This window comes from Talpa europaea, assembly GCF_964194135.1.
Source record: "Talpa europaea genome assembly, chromosome: 7".
Classification (NCBI taxonomy): Eukaryota; Metazoa; Chordata; class Mammalia; order Eulipotyphla; family Talpidae; genus Talpa; species Talpa europaea.
In genome coordinates this window covers 45424803-45441179 of record NC_140074.1, presented here as the reverse complement: position 1 = coordinate 45441179, position 16377 = coordinate 45424803, and the positions used below count along the sequence as shown (strand labels likewise).

The window sequence follows — 16377 nt, the reverse complement described above, 5'->3', positions numbered from 1 at the left end:
AAAAAAAAAAAACTGGAGACAATATGCAAGGAATATGCCTACCTGTTAACATACAAACAAACATGTCTGTACCTTTTAACTGATGTCATGCCTGCCCATTTCATCCACTCATATTTGGTCTCATTGGCACCCTGATATAGGCCCTAAGTAAACAGTTGGCCAAATTCTAATCGATCAGGTAAACTAAGTAATGCTGCAGCAAGGAAAAGCCCAATAATAACAAAAGTTATTTCTTGTTCATCCTTCATGTCCATTAAGGATCAGCTAGAGCGATGGCCCAGGTTTCTTTACTCTGAAATAAAGAGCACCCACCATCTTCAATATCACCAGTCACAAAGATATAGAGGTTTCACAATGCCAACTAAATGGTCCAGCCTGAAAATGATACATATTACTTATACTCACAACACATTGGCCAAAATTGGTGACATGATCCCAAGTCAAATCACAAGGAAATACAAGCCCACTTGGGCCACTTTGAGGGCAAAGAGCTGAAAATAATGATGCGCTGCTTTAATGACCAAGACCACAGCACCAGAAGCCAGGCAGAATAGCCTGCCCTTGGATCATGAAGAGCAGCCATTGCCATTGGTGATCACTTCCCTGAAAGGTTGCCTTAATCCTCAGCTATGTGGCTACTGTCCAGCAGAGCTTCTATTGAAAACCTATCCATAAAAATGAGTCCCTCTTAAATGTTGCTTGCATTTAAGGATTCCTAGAAAACTATAAAATAACTGAATAAATTCTTCAAAACTGGCTAACTGTGACTCCCTACATATTTTAGTCATCAGTATCACATCAATAACAATGCTCTCCCCAGTTTAAGCCATCCTGTTTTACCTGATGCAATGACACACTGATAAGAAAGGTACAATTTCTACCACAGAGGTAAGAACTTTATTAAGAGGGATGTAATTTGTTCAAAAATAAAAAGCAAAATGAAATGGGAGGTATAAGCTCATTTGTGCAAAAACCATGTCTAATTCAACATTTTGTGTGGCACCTTGCATGTTACTGCTTTAAACTTTTAACAACTTTAATAATATCCTTGAACCTGATTCTTCTCAACAAGCACATCATAAAAGCTACCTTCAAAAAGTGATGCTAGAAAAACTACACTTACCGCCTAGTGTTATTCCTGACAAGTATCTGTACACTACTTGCAATGAATAAAAAGCATTTAATTTGCCTTTTCAATATCACAATGAAAAACATCACAATCAATGAATAAGAATGCATCTTTGAAGCTGGTAATAGGCCTGACCATTCAGAGTATTGATGTGAACATCTCTGCACCCATCTTCAGAAATCAGACAGCTCTCTGGAACATACTCAGTAGACTGTATCCCATATTACTGACATTATCCTGTTTTTTCAGTGCTGAAAATACCCACCTACTTTTTTCTCTGAGTCCTGACATTTCTCCCATGCAGACTCCTTGTCTGGGGCAGAAAACACTTTAATCAGAACTCAATTTATCATAGAGAATAATGAATGCTTTTAAAAGGCACAAAGATAGCTTTACAAATAAGCCAGAACTTTCATAAATAGCTATCTACTGAAAGCCACAATGAGCACCCTGTCGTGAAATCACAGTGAGATAATAACAGTTTTATTTAATAAAATTGGATGACCAAATGAACACACATATTAAGAAATATGCAATAAAAATGCCTCTTTGTATATTTCCTGCCAGCCACTATGTCAGAACTCAAGACTATATCCCGGTGTGCCAAGCTGGAGGATTCACAACCAATAGCAAGATATCTTGATGTCTGTATAATTAAGTTCAATTTGTCTGTTTGGTCACTCTCAGTGTTTGGCACAGGTAATATACTGAAAGATTCCAAAGGTTTTTGTTTTGTGTTTTTATACTTAACATTGCTGTTATAAAACCAAAGAAGAAAACTGCTTTCTAAGATTTCTTTAAAATTTGCCAACATGGGGCCTCCCTGGTGGCACAGGCGGTTGAGCGCAGTGCGTGAAGCTGTCTGCAGCCTCTGCAGTGCGGGTTCAATCCCAGCCGGCTGGGAAGGTACCCACATGGCGTGGCAGACCTCTCCTGTCTTGCCCACTGCTCCCCTCAGCAGTGTATTTCAGTCAGTCTGCCTGTCCTGCTCCCCACTCTGTCTCTGGTGATCCTCTCACACTCCCACACATCTGGCCTGTACCCCAGTTCTTGTATAAATAAAAAAAAAGATCTTAAAAATTTGCCAACATGGGCTCACTGGTCCTCCTGGTTCAATAAAGAGCAATTTCTTCTAGTGCAGTGCCACACGTCACTCAGATACCATGGTGAAGGTCGGAATGAATGGATTTGACCAGACTGGATGCCTGGGCTGATTTTAATTCTGACAAAGTAGATATTGTTGGCGTCAATGTTCCCTCCATTGACCTCAACTATGGGGCCTACATGTTCCAGTATGAATCCACCCATGGCAAGTTCAACGACATAGTCAAGGCTAAGACCAGGAAGCTTGTTATCAATGGACAGTCCATTTCCATCTTCCAGGAGCCAGATCCTGCCAACATCAAATGGGGTGATGCTGGTGCTGAATATGTTGTAGAGGCTGCTGGAGAAAGCCAGGATTCACTTGAGGGTGGGGCCAAGTCATCATCTCTGCCCCATGTTTGTGATGGGCGAGAACCATGAGAAATCCAACAATTCCCTCAAGAAAGTTAGCAAAGTCTCCTGCACCACTAACTGCTTGCCCCCCTGGCCAAATTTATCCATGACAATTTTGGTAACATGAAGGGGCTCGTGATCACAATCCATGCCATCACTGCCATCCAGAAGACCTTGGGTGCTCCTCTGGGAAGCTATGGACTGATGATTGAGGACATGCCCAGAACATCATTCCCTCTTCTACCAGCACTGCCAAGGCTGTGAGCAAGGTCATCCCTGAGGTGAATGGAAGCTAGTGACATGATTTTCTGTATCCCCATCCCCAACATGTTGGTTGTGGATCTGACCTATTGCCTGAAGAAAGCTACCAAACACAATGACATCAAGAAAATGGTAAAGCAGGTGTCACAGGGCCCCTTCAAGGACATCTGGCTACACTGAGGACAAGGTTATCTCCTGTGATTTTAACAAAGTTGCCAACCTTCGTCTTTGCTGAGGGTGGCATTGCCCTCAATGACCACTTTGTCAAGCTCATTTCCTGGTATGTCAATGAATTTGGCAACAGGATTGTAGACCTCATGGTCCACATGACCTCCAAGGAGGAAGAGTCCCCTGAATCACCAGCCCCAGGGAGAGCACAAGAGGAAGAGTGGTGCCCTCAGCTGCTGGGGAGTCCTTTCCCCCCTCATCCACACTGAGGATCTCCTGACCTGTCACAGTTCCATCCCACCCCTGGAGAAGGAGAGAGGCTTGAGGGAACACTGCTTTGTCATATACCACCAGTAAAGTACACTGTACCCAGCCAAAGAGGAAGAAGAAAATATTGCAACATGGATGGAGCTGGAAGGGATTATACTAAGCTAAATAAGCCAGTAGGAGAAAGGTAAATGCTGGATAGTGTCACTTACATGTGGGTTAGAGAGAAACCAAACAAAGGTTTAGACAACGACCAACTTTAAAGCAACACTTGACAGCTGACTATAGATTTGAGGCATCCAAGAGGGGAGGGGAAAAGGAGGGTGAGGAGGAGGGAGCACAATAGACGATTGATCGTGGAGGACTCTGGAGGGAGGGCTCTGAGGGGAGAAATGCTGCATTGTTAAAATATTCACAAGAATGTAAAACAATGGAACTTCATTAATAAAATAATAATGATTAGAATCCTAATGTGTGTTCTAATAGGACCTGATCGATAAAATAGTACAAAATGTGGATGGCTTCTTTAAGGCCATGTAAACCTCCGTTTCTAATATCATGGAAAGATACATTGCAAAATAACTCACACACAACAACAAAGATCAAAACCCCAGAACATGCAGAATATTCTGGGATCACGCTGAGATTTTAAAGGACTTAGTATTTCATTCAGATGATCCTCCTCTGCCATCAGATAGCCACACCTGGCTTCCCAGACAGCCTCAGCCTGTGATATCCCAAAGCAGTGAGGCAGCCCCTGAAGATTCCGGTGGATGATACAGACACAGAGGTTTATAAGCTCAATGATTTGGAATCATCGTGACATGTGGGGCCCCAGGAGTAAGACCGGTGGGAGAAGGTGCGGAAGAAAGGGAGACTGTGAGGTACTGGAGTGTCCCCTGGCACAAAAAGTTGATGCCCAATTAGATTTAGAAAAAGTGACAAAGAGTTGATGCCCAATTAGGTTTAGAAAAAGCTCTTCTCTGTAAACCTCAATTACCTGTGATGCCTTATGACATTCAGCATTTACAAAGTATAATTACACAATAGTGTCTGACATTTAACGTCTATGGATAATTTAAAAGACTTCTACTTCAAAAAGGCTGCTCATGAGCAACAGTAATCACTTCAATTAGCTTGGCACCATTACAATGTAACAAGACCATTTGACTGCCTATTAGAACCAGCCAAGCTCTTCAAGTGTGTTAATTTAGCAGTCATTGCTAATTTCTAGGCTTTGCTACATTTGCATAGGAAAACACAGCCCTTTAAGCAAGAGAGGAAGTTTCATTCCTATACTGGCGTCCTATTCTTGGAGGGGCTTTTTATATTTTCACATGAAAAAATCAGAAACATATTTGAAATGTGGGCAACTCTAAATAGTATGCGTAAGATAAAACTCTTACCAAATTTAAGCAAGATGCTAGTTTCCTGGTTTTATATTGTATTTGTTTACATATATGTGTGCATAAACTATGTCATAAATATACACAGACACAAGATGTAGATATATATGGTAGACCATGTAAAAATCAGATATTATAATATCTAACATATTTGTGATATCCGATATACTATAAAGCATGTATAATATCAGTATATATATTACAATGTATTTAAACTTAACTAGACAAGGCATGACCCCTGCTTTTACAGGGTTTGTAATTTTAACTGGATAATACAGTAGTTACTGGCCACATATGGCTATTTAAACTAAGTTAACTAAATTAAGTAGAATTAAAAATTCACTTTTCAATACTTCTCTTATCAGCTTACAACCAGAGAACACCTGATTACCCACACACACCTGCATTACTGAAGGTGGTGATCAAAAAGCCTGTGGTCTTGGCAGAGCAGCAAGGAGGGCAGAGGACCAAACACAGCAGTGGCAGCGTGCATACCTCTAGCCTCCACTGCCCCCACTGTCAGCCGTGCCAGAGCAGGGACCACTGCTCACAGAGGTGAGTCTGGATTTGGGGGTACACATTTCTCTAGGACTATTGCACAGAGGTGGGGAGGACCATCCTTCCCCTCCCCCACTGCTAAAACTGGAGGGGATGTTCAATTCTGAATCTTTATAAACTCTCCCAGCCTAGAATCAGAGGCAGAAACTTCTCCCCAACCCTAGCAGGGATGTTTGTTCCCAGTGGCCAAGCTTCAATCTCTACCAGCTATGAAATCTGCCCTTGCTCTCAGTTCCTGGCCTACTACAGCAAGGTGGGCTCCACCTACTAAAAGGGAAACTGGCGGCTGGGCAGGCATGAACCTTTATCTGGGACTTTTGGAAGCTAACTGGGCATCCCAAAGAGCACCTAACCTCCCTCACCTGGCCTTCCAGGGCTTCCTTGCTCTCCTAGCCTACCAAAGACAGGGAAGCACTACCTACTACATAGAATACTGACAGCCTAGCAGGAGTTGAGCAATACAGCTAGGGCTGCTGGTGGCTATATGGCAATTCCAAGACACTCCCCTCTCTTCCACATGGACTCCTAGACTTTTCCTTGACTCCTAGCCTTCTGCAGACAAGTGAGCCCCACCTCCTGGCCTCCATAAGAACACTAATCTCTGGGAAGTCCCAGAGTTGATACAGTGGGGGTTGCAGGTGGCTAGTTTGGTGGCCCCAAAGCGGACCCTCTCTATTGTTGTCCAGACTCTAGGGATTTCCCTTAGCTCCTTGTGTACCACAGCTAGACAAGTGCTGCATGCCAAGGGAACACTGACTGGTAGACTGGAGCTGAGCTGATGGACCTATGCAATCTATAGTAGCAGCCTCCATACTGCCCACATATCTGCTCTACCCCATGTAGGCTGCTCTTAGACTCTCCAATTTCATTCATCCTGATTTATGATGAGTTTTCAACCAAAACAACAACAAAAAGCATAGCAACCATGACCAATACCCCTGGCCTAGAATTCTAAAGCAAGAATGTCACAGCAGAACTGAGAAAGCCGCCTAGATTAATCTATAAAAATAATCACAGGGCACCTCCCTGTTGGTGCAATGGGTTAAGACACAACCTGTGAAACTATCTGCAGCCACTGCAGCATGAGTTCTATCCTTGGCCAGGGAGCAACCCACATGGTGCAGCAGACCTCTCCTGACTCACCCACTGCTCCCCTCTGCAGTGTATTTCAGTCAGTCTGCCTGTTCTGTTCCCCACTTTGTCTCTGGTGAATCCTCTCACCACCACCCCCCACACCTCTGGCCTGTACCCCAGTTCTTGTATGCATAAATAAATAAATAAATCTTTTTAAAAAATCACAAAGCATCAAACAGAATGAGGAAGCAGAGGAATTCACCCCAATCAAAGGATTACAACAAAAACTTTGGGGAAAATCCCTAATGAAGCAAAATCAACCAAACTACAGGGAGAAGTCTTTAGTGCAACAGTCTTAATGGTGTTTATTAAAATTAGATGAATAATGTATGAACAAGAAATACAACAAAAACAGAAAATATCAGAAAGCTCCAAATAGAAGGAATGCAACATTTGAAAATAGAAATACTATAAAGGATTTTCCCAGTAGACTCCATGAAGTTGAGGAAAGCAATGATGAGACAGAAGATAGGGTAAGGAAATTATCCAAAAGACCAACAAAAGGGGAAAAATAAGAAAAATGAAGACAAAATAAGATAGTTATGAGATAGCATCAAGAAAAACAACACTTGCCCCATAAGAGTTTCAGAAGGAGACGAGAGAAAGGGATAGAAATCCTATTTGAAGAAATAACAGCTAAGAACTTCCCAAACTAAGGAAGTAAATAGATATTTATATCTTTGAAGCACAAAGAGTTCTAAATAAAATAAACACAAACACATGCACACCAAGACACATTATTAAAATGGCAAAACTTAAAAATAAAAAGAACATCCAGAGAAAACCAAAGAGTCTTGTAAAAAGGAAACCTCCATAAGACAGTCACCAAATTTCTCTGCAGAAACTTTACAAGTCAAAAGGGGATGGCATGAAATTTGCCATGTTCAACCTGTTGAATAGAATATATCTCCAACCAAGAATCCAGTCAAGTTAACACTCATAACTGGAGGACTGATAAAGAGCTTTGCAGAGAAACAACAGTTGAAGGCATTCATCTTCTCTAATCTTGCCTTGCAATCAATATAAAAATTCAATTCAAATACATGTGAATTAAAAAAAAAAAGAAAGAGGGCCTCCCCAGTGGCGCAGCGGGTTCAGCATAGCACTGTGAAGCTGTCTGCAGCCTCTGCAGCACCGATTCAATTCCTGGCCAGCCAGGGAGATACCCACATGGTGCCACAGACCTCTCCTGCCTCGCCCGCTGCTCCCCTCAGCAGTGTCTTCAGTCCGCCTGCCTGTTCTGCTCCCCGCTCTGTCTCTGGTGAATTCTCTCACCCTCCCACACTTCTGGACTATACCCCAGCTCTTGTATAAATAAATAAATCTTAATAAATAAATAAATAAAAGAAACCTCACTTAGAAGCTGGTAGTGCAGGAGGCTGCAGCCCGAGTCAGCAATACTGAAAACAACACTGCATTCCATCTCCCTTTCCCCCCCTCCATGGTTCCTCTCTGTTCCAGAGGCTCCACTTGCCTGTCTGGGACCACACTGCCCATGTTGTGGCAAGCAGAACCCTTGTCACAATCCTCACTACTCAGACCAAGTCAACTCTGCCCCTTCTACCTCTACTGGGGAAAGTTAAGTTTGAAAAAGGGTACCATGTACTTGAAGAGAAGGAACTTGGAGCTGAGGACCCTGACTGCAGCCACTGTTCTAGAACTTGTCCTGTACAACGGCAAATAAAATGACAGGGAATTAAGAGTTTGGCAGATGAATTTGTGGATTAGAGTTCTTCAGTTTAATAAATGTAGGCTTTATTTAAGTTTCAATTCTCCCCAAAATACTTAAATTGAAAAGACTTGATCACAGTGATAATAGAATCTGGAGTTCTGAACATGTCAGCAGAAAAACATCCAAATCTCACATATCTAAACTTAAGTGGAAATAAGCTGAAAGATATCAGCACCTCAGAAGATTCGAAAAGATTGGAATGCTTAAAAAGGCTGATCTGTTTAACTGTGAGATTACTAACCTGAATGGGTACCAAGAGAGAGTATCTTCAAGTTCCTGCCTCGGCTCACCTGCTTAGATGGCTGTGACCAAAAGGATACAGAAGACTGTGATTCAAAAGTCAAGGATAGCGTATATGAAGGCGAGGAGGAAAAGAAGAAGATGAAGAGGATGCAGAGTTTGATGATGAAGTGGATGAAGACATAGAAGGGGATGAGGACAAACACGAAGTCAGTGAGGAGGAAAAAGATTTTAGATAGGATGGAGAGTTTGACGAAGATGATGAGGATAAGAATGCAGAGAAGCAAGAAAGCAGGAAAGGTGAAAAGAGGAAGAGAAAAACAAATGATAAATGAAAAGATGATTAAGACCCAAATAAAATTTAAAAATCAAAAGAAGTGGGCCTCCCCTGTGGCGCAGCGGTTGAGCACTGGGTTGCAAAGCTGCCCGCAGCCTCTGCAGCACCAGTTCGATCCCCGGCCACCAGGCGAGGGTCCCACATGGCGTGCAGACCTCTCCTGCTGCCCGCTGCTCTCCTCAGCAGTGTATTTCATCAGTCTGCCTGTGCTGTTCCCCATTCTGTCTCTGGTGAATCCTCTCACCCTCCTGCGCATCTAGCCTAGACCCTGGTTCTTGTATAAATAAATAAATAAATCTTTAAAAAAAATCAAAGCAACTGTTCAGTGTTGGTTGGACTGCTCATACCAACTTAGTGGCTACTGGAAAATATAAAGGCAGTTGTGAGACAAACCCCTGGACACCCATCCACCCAAAAAGCAAAAGAATAGTTTTGCTGGATTTCGCCTGCCACTTAGTCCCTCTTGGAAATCAACCACCAAGTTTGGGGACCTCACTCCAATAAAATGGTAAGTGCTGTTAGATTTTCAGTTAAGACTCTAGCTATTGTGTGGATAGCTGTGATCAACTAACTGTGGCTACCAGTTACACTGAGATTGTAGCAGCATTTTTACTTTTTGTACAACAAAGAAACTTTGAAAATAAGATCTAAACATTAAAATAAAAAGAACCAACATGAACTCCAATAACAGAAAATATGGTGGGTGGGGGGAGAGTGAAAAGGGGAGCTGAAGTAAGTAGCTTAAGGATAACTTGCTTTCAATTTAAAAAGAAATGATCAAAATAAGTCAAGAAAAATAACTTTGATGAAATGCAGACATTATAGAAAAAATAAAGGTAAAAAATTTAAATTATTAATATACTCAAAGAGATAAAAGAATGCACTGAATACATAAAAGAATATGCTAACACAAAAGAAAAAGAACTCTTAGAGAATTTTCCAAAGCTTCATATATTGAAGAACAAGCGCTAATGACCAATCTACAATGCATTTTTTCCTTGAAATGGTAAATTTTTTTGATTCTTAAAATTTGAGATAAAAAGGGCCTCCCCTGTTGGTGCAGCAGTTGAGCGCTGGGCTGCAAAGCTGTCCGCAGCCTCTGCAGCGCCGGTTCAATCCCTGGCTGCCGACGAGGGTCCCACATGGCACGCAGACCTCTCCTGATGTGCCCGCTGCTCCCCTCAGCACTGTATTTTGTCAGTCTGCTGTTCTGTTCCCCACTTTGGCTCTGGTGAATTCTCTCACCCTCCCGTGCTTCTGACTGTACCCAGTGCTTATATAAATAAATAAATAAATAAATCTTTTAAAAAAGAGAGAGAGAATTACTTCCAATGCATACATGTGAATTCTGAGGAAGATCAGAAAGATGGAAGAGTAACAAAAAGTTCTGAATTGCCAGTGTATTATAGACTGGCACCGCAGCAATGGCACCTCCCAGTGCTAACAGGGATGATAACAACAGGGTTCACCCAAAAACTCAGGCACTGTCCCTGCCATGGAGATTGGTGTTCTGTTCTCCTTGAGGGATTTTGACTACCTCATTATGGTTCCCTTTATGAATTATCAATTAAACAATGAAAATCACAGTCGCAAATTATAGGAACCCCATGGCAGATTCACAAAACAAGAATGTTTTGTCTCAAAGTAACAAATAATAATAACCTCTGAAAAGTAAATATGACGGCTTGCCTTTATACTACTTACAGGTGACAGCAGGCTCCATAGCTCCAGGACTAGAGCACTGGTCTTTTATACTATACACAGGTGGATGCCACGAGCCTTGAAAACTGAAAACCTCTGTGCTGTGTCATTGCCTATCGCACAGAGTGCCTGTTATCAAAGACAAGATGTCCTAGAAACATCCTTTGTCCAATGTCTTCCTTGATCAAATAATGAAGGAAAAAAGAAAAAAGGAAAGGAGTGGAACATTGTAGAAAAGTAGTGCAGTTTTCATTCATTTTCTTGGTCAGAAAAATTGACCCTGAGTCCCTGAAAAACTAATACTGGTCAGTAGACAGAGAACTTACTATTGTTCCCAGTTTACTGATGGAAAGCTGACATTCAGAGATTGGATTACTGTCCCCAAATCACACAACTAAAGTACCAGAAATCTAAAACCCACTACCAATTATGATCCTAGATACTAGTTTCCAGATATAATTGTCATAATTTAAAAATCAAAAATGAGAACTTGGAAGACAGTGATTTTTATAACAATTCATAAAATATATTGCTCCAGATGTGGCTTACTTTTTTATTTGTATAACTTCAAGCACTGTCTTCCTGGACAACCTGACTATCTTGGAAAAAAATGATCACATCTAACTTCCTTCCTTCCTGACAACTGTTAAGAATTGCTAACTAAACTGTTCAGTGTCCTTTCCAGTGGTGCTACTGAGCATTGTTGAGTTATGGGTTCTTAGGTGAATCAACAGAGCACTCTGTAATCAGTTCCCCATTCAGCAATTATAAAAATATTAGCTAGGATCCTTTTAAAACACAAATGGCATGATGCAAATGGGAGGATATTTTGTACAGTGTTTGTCAATCAAATCCATTAATAATATGTTTACAGTCCTATTTCAGTACAGTAGGGACAACTTTGGAATGTGGGTGTTGTTCCATTTAGACTCGCCTCTGTTTAGACATAAAAGGCTTTCAGATTTTTATCTTTTCAAGCTGTGGAAATACCACCCTCCTGCAGAAGCAGAACCTTCTGAAAATCAATTCTTAACTGACATCCTAGGATATGCATTCTGTCTTGGGAGAGAAAGGAAAATTTTTCTTCACAAGCTTAGTAAACTTGCCCCCCCACACACACTATGCCCAAGCTGGAGTTGCTCATACAATTCTTTCTGTTTCAGCATCTGTTAGAAAACACAACCCTATTTTTATATATAATCACACTAAGACCCACTCAAACACAATAGAGAAGGAGATACTGTAACCCTTTGAAGAGACTGTGCAGTGAAACACCAACAACATGAAAATTATTTGTATGTGACTTCAACTTGAAAGGCAGGCATCATAATTATCAGTCACTACAGCCAGTACTAGGTCATGCTGAACAAACTCCAAAGTCAGAACTTATTCCTCTGTAATGGCACAAAAAGGTACTTCTCCCTGGGGAAAGTGTGCTCTCATTACCATTTTTGCCTCTTGGTCAACACTAGAAGTTTTCTCATACTCCTTTTACTGGTAACAGGCTGGGCCAATCACAATTTATCCTCCATTTTGCTCCTTACCCATACAGTGATTGGTCCAGAATATGGGTGTGAAACCAGCAATTTTCTGACTATATAAACCATCACAGGTGACAGTCCCTTTCTGTTTAAGTTGATAGATGGGGCCATTGCTGCCTGAAGTTCCAATGGCCATATTTCTGGTCACCTAGGGAAAAGTGAACCAATACACATGTATTAGTCTGCTCAAGCTGCTCTAACAAAATACCACACATTCAAGATCAAGATAGAAGTTTTTTCTCTTGACTTGTAGACTTCCATCTTGCTTGTTCACATGACCTCTTCTTTATGCATATGGCAGGGAGGGGAAGAGGGATAGACAGAGAATGAGAATACTTTCTTATAAGGACACTTTTACGTAAGCTCAAGGCCCCATCCTTATGACCTTACTTAACCTTAATTACTTCCTTATAGGACCCAATGCTACACTGAGAGTTAGGGCATCAGTATATAAATTTCAGAGGAAATGCTTTCCATCTATAACAATACACAGAGATCTCTCTGAGATCTTATATAGATGAAAGACAGTCACAAGGCCAGGCTTTATGTCCATGGCTCCAAACCCATGGTCAAATTTATTTCAATTAATCTTTCGTGTCTCTATGTTATCCTAGTGTTTTTCTAACCATATGAGCAATCATTCATTTTAAACCCAAGCTGTATTTTTTTTGACTTTCTATTGGTAGAAACTAAAATATTCCTGTTAATCTATTCTATTGATGATTAAAAATATAGAATCATTAAATAAGGAATATGACCATACTGGCTTTGATGAGTGAATACCAACTTGCACCAAGAAAAAAGTAGGATGGTTAGGGAAAGCATCACCCTAGACCTGTTCTCACACTTGGTAGCAGTTCCTGTTGAAGTTAAAACTTTTAGCATTACTGTCCACATAAACAATAGAAAATCTGAACTTCTCCATCTTTCCCTTCCTCTTCCAAAGAAGTGTTGAAGGACTTTGAGTTTAGGAGTCAGAAGCAACCAAGTTCAAATCACGAACCTACTTCTTCCTTGTGATACTGGTAAGTTGCCGAAACTCAGCCTCAATGAAGACAATAATATGTACATGATAGCAGTTGGGAAGAAATGAGAGAATATGCAGGAAAAGCCCATCCCTGTGACCAGCACCTAGAAATCACTTAAGCTGTTTCCTCCTTGGTAGACATAGTTTTCACCCACTCTGATGCCCTTCTCTGAGGACAGGAAGGAGCTGCAGCACTCTCGTTGCCCTGACTGCTCCTAAATATCCTTCTGTGGGAAATGCCAGGCCTCCAAACATTCACAGGGTCAGAAGAAGAGGTTACACAGGCCTCAGAACAATAATAGCCTTTTTCATTCTCCTGCTGGAGAATACCAGGGCTCCACACAAAACCTTTCACCCCAGTCTCTGTAAGCTGAGTCCAAATTCAATTACTGTGAAATTAACTAAGCATTAAACAAAAAATCCCAACCTGGTAGTAGTCATTGCTAATTAACTGGTTCCTACTCGCTGCTGCTGCCTGCCTTTCAGCAGTGGGCTGACAAGGAGAGCTGTCAAGCACTTGCCCACGGGGTGGGCTTGAGCTGCCGTGACTTGATTTGAACTGACAAGGCACAGCAAACTAATATCAGAGCCTTCTTTAGGCGACCCACGTGACAATGGAGAGGAACTCACAGAATGAACAAGGCAATGGATACACAGAACAGAGAAATGGAACAGAGATAGGTCGGGATGGGAGTGGAGTTAAAAAGAAGGGTGATGGGGCCTCCCTTGGTGGTGCAGCGGTTGAGTGCTGGGCTGCAAAGCTGCCTGCAGCCTCTGCAGCACTGGTTCGATCCCCGGCCACCGGTGAGGGTCCTACATGGTGCGCAGACCTGTCCTGCCGCCCACTGCTCCCCTCAGCAGTGTATTTCATTGGTCTGCCTGTTCTGCTCCCTGCTCTGGCTCTGGTGAATTCTCTCACCCTCCTGTGCTTCTGACTGTACCCAGTGCTTGTATAAATAAATAAATAAATCTTTAAAAAAAAAAGAAGAAAAAGAGTGATGGCCCTACAAGTGGGAACAGAGTGGTAGGTGGTAAATGGATGTTGGGTTGCAATTCAGCATTATGCTAGCATCGTCTTGAAAAGTTCAGGATTTATCAGTAAATATTGCAAGACTCAGTAATAATGGTTGGTTGGATGGAGGGAGGGAGGCAGGGAAGGAGAGAGGGATGTAGGGTTGGTTGGACAGATGAAATGGATGAATTTCGGAAAACAGGATGGAACATCCTGCCATTTCCTCCTCAGAGTTTTAAAAAGAGATTCTGAAATTCTACTTCTTCTTTGCCATAAAATCAATTTACTTTGAAATCCATTGAGAAATATCTTTCTTGCCAAACTTTGAACACACCAATCCCAGACTCGCCCCTCTTTGTCTCATACAAATGGAAGAGCCACATTTACTGACTCATTTGAATAGATATCATGGGTCTGTCCTGCTTGTCATGAACCAGCAATGGCCACATTTGCTTCATTCTACTAAGTACAATTACTTTACTAAGTGCAGAAAATTGTAACTTATAACTTGTAACAGGGGACTCCTATCCTCCATTCAATGACATATTAGTCTTGACGATCTCTCTGATAGCAGTAGACACATTCTGCAAAGGGAACATGGACGCCCCATCTAACCACAGTCTCCACTGTTCTTTATTGTCTGATACTGAACAGACTGACACATTCATATTACCTGCCAATTTCTAAATGGCTCTTGAATTTGTGGCCCCTGGCTTATGAATTTCTCTGCAGTAAATTGAGAGTCAGGTTCAAAATATAGGTTTTCAATGAAAGGCAAAAGAGACTGAAGGGACTCTCTGTTAAAAGCTTCACACCCATCTTCATGTTATTGGTGGAGTCGTTTTTCCTATCCCTATAATAATTATACCATACATGGTACAGTGGGCACATTAAAATATTAAATAACATTGGTATATGTAAGCTACCCCTTAAATGCTGAAAAAATATTAGTTTCTTTTTCCTACCTAGGAAATGGAATCTGGGATTCTAAATTCTAGAGAGCTTTTATAAACTTCACTGCTTTACCCACCAAGAAGAGTGATAAATACAAATTCATTTCTAAAAACAGTGACCAATTCCACTCCACAACATTATATTCTCATTTATTCTAATTTTGGTCCCCTAAGTTCCTTCCTCTCCCTACTATGCTGCTTCTTCTCTCACTCAACTGCTTCCAGCATGGAACACTCTCTTCTGTTTTGGGCAAACCAGGGATTGCAAACGCAAAAGCCTTCAGGATTCAAAGAGTCGATGTAAATGTGTGAAATCATGGAACATAAACAACAGTAAAACATCAAGCCTCCAGCCAACTGGAACAGTTGCCTGTCATTCACATAAAGTCATTCACATACATTTTTTTTTTAAAAAAAGGAATACTATTCTGAATGAACAAACTAATCATCTGCTGGATTACACCAGCTTGCCACCAGCTTACAAAAGAGAACGCTAAACATTCAAACATAAAAGTCTGGAATTCAATCCAGAGTCTAGAAAGTTGAATTTCAAGCTTTTTGACTTGTGCATAAATTATATTTAGCATGAATCACATTACATGTACAGGTACAGGGCTTCCCTGTTACCAGAATGAACAACAAATCATACCAAATAACACAGAAAATCTAAATCTAAAGTAACACACATGTTTAGTAAAAGCAGAAATATGATTTTTATATGATAAGGTGATGCAGTATAAAATAGCTCCACCAAGGAAGGAACGAGGAGGTGCAGTGCTTGCTGCGGGGGTAAACTTGCTCTTCAGAATGGCCACCACAAAACCAACACTGAACTTTGTTTTTCTTTTTTGTTTTGGTTTTGGTTTTTAATCAATTTTTTTATGCTGATGTTCATTTAAGTATAATGTTTGATTTCTCCCCTCAGGTATAAATTCCCACCGCTGACACCCATGACCCATCACCATGGTCTCTTGTTTACTCTTTCCTCCCCTGTTCCGACCCCTCTCCCTCTTCCCCCACTGCTGAATGTCTCAGATTTATAGTTTGCCTGCTAGTTTTGTCATTTTTTTCTGACCCCTTGTTCAGTATCCCTATATTCCTCCTAAAAGCATCACTGGACTTTGAATACCACTTCCATTTTTTTTTTACCTTCTATCATAAAAGCAGAAATTCTCTTTAGATTTTTTCCAGTTAGTAAAAGCAGGGACTAACGTAGGTTTTTGTAAAAGCAAAGTGAACTTTCAGAAAGTGGAGAATACCTATATTCATTTATAAATTATATTCCTTTATGACTGCATTGATGAATTTTGAACATTCTAGAACAAATACAAGGAAAACAAATCACATAGATGTACTGATGCGCCAGTCATATTCCCCTAAAGGACTAAAAGATGCCCTCAGTTACTGGAGAGAG

General features: G+C 41.1%; 1 pseudogene across 1 annotated transcript; it reads left to right on the top strand.

Moving 5' to 3' along the window:
- The first annotated feature begins 2292 nt into the window (after window positions 1–2292).
- Window positions 2293–3324, top strand: LOC311173695 (glyceraldehyde-3-phosphate dehydrogenase-like; annotated as a pseudogene). Its single transcript has one exon. The product of its transcript is annotated as a glyceraldehyde-3-phosphate dehydrogenase-like (transcript).
- Window positions 3325–16377: the final 13053 nt, after the last annotated feature.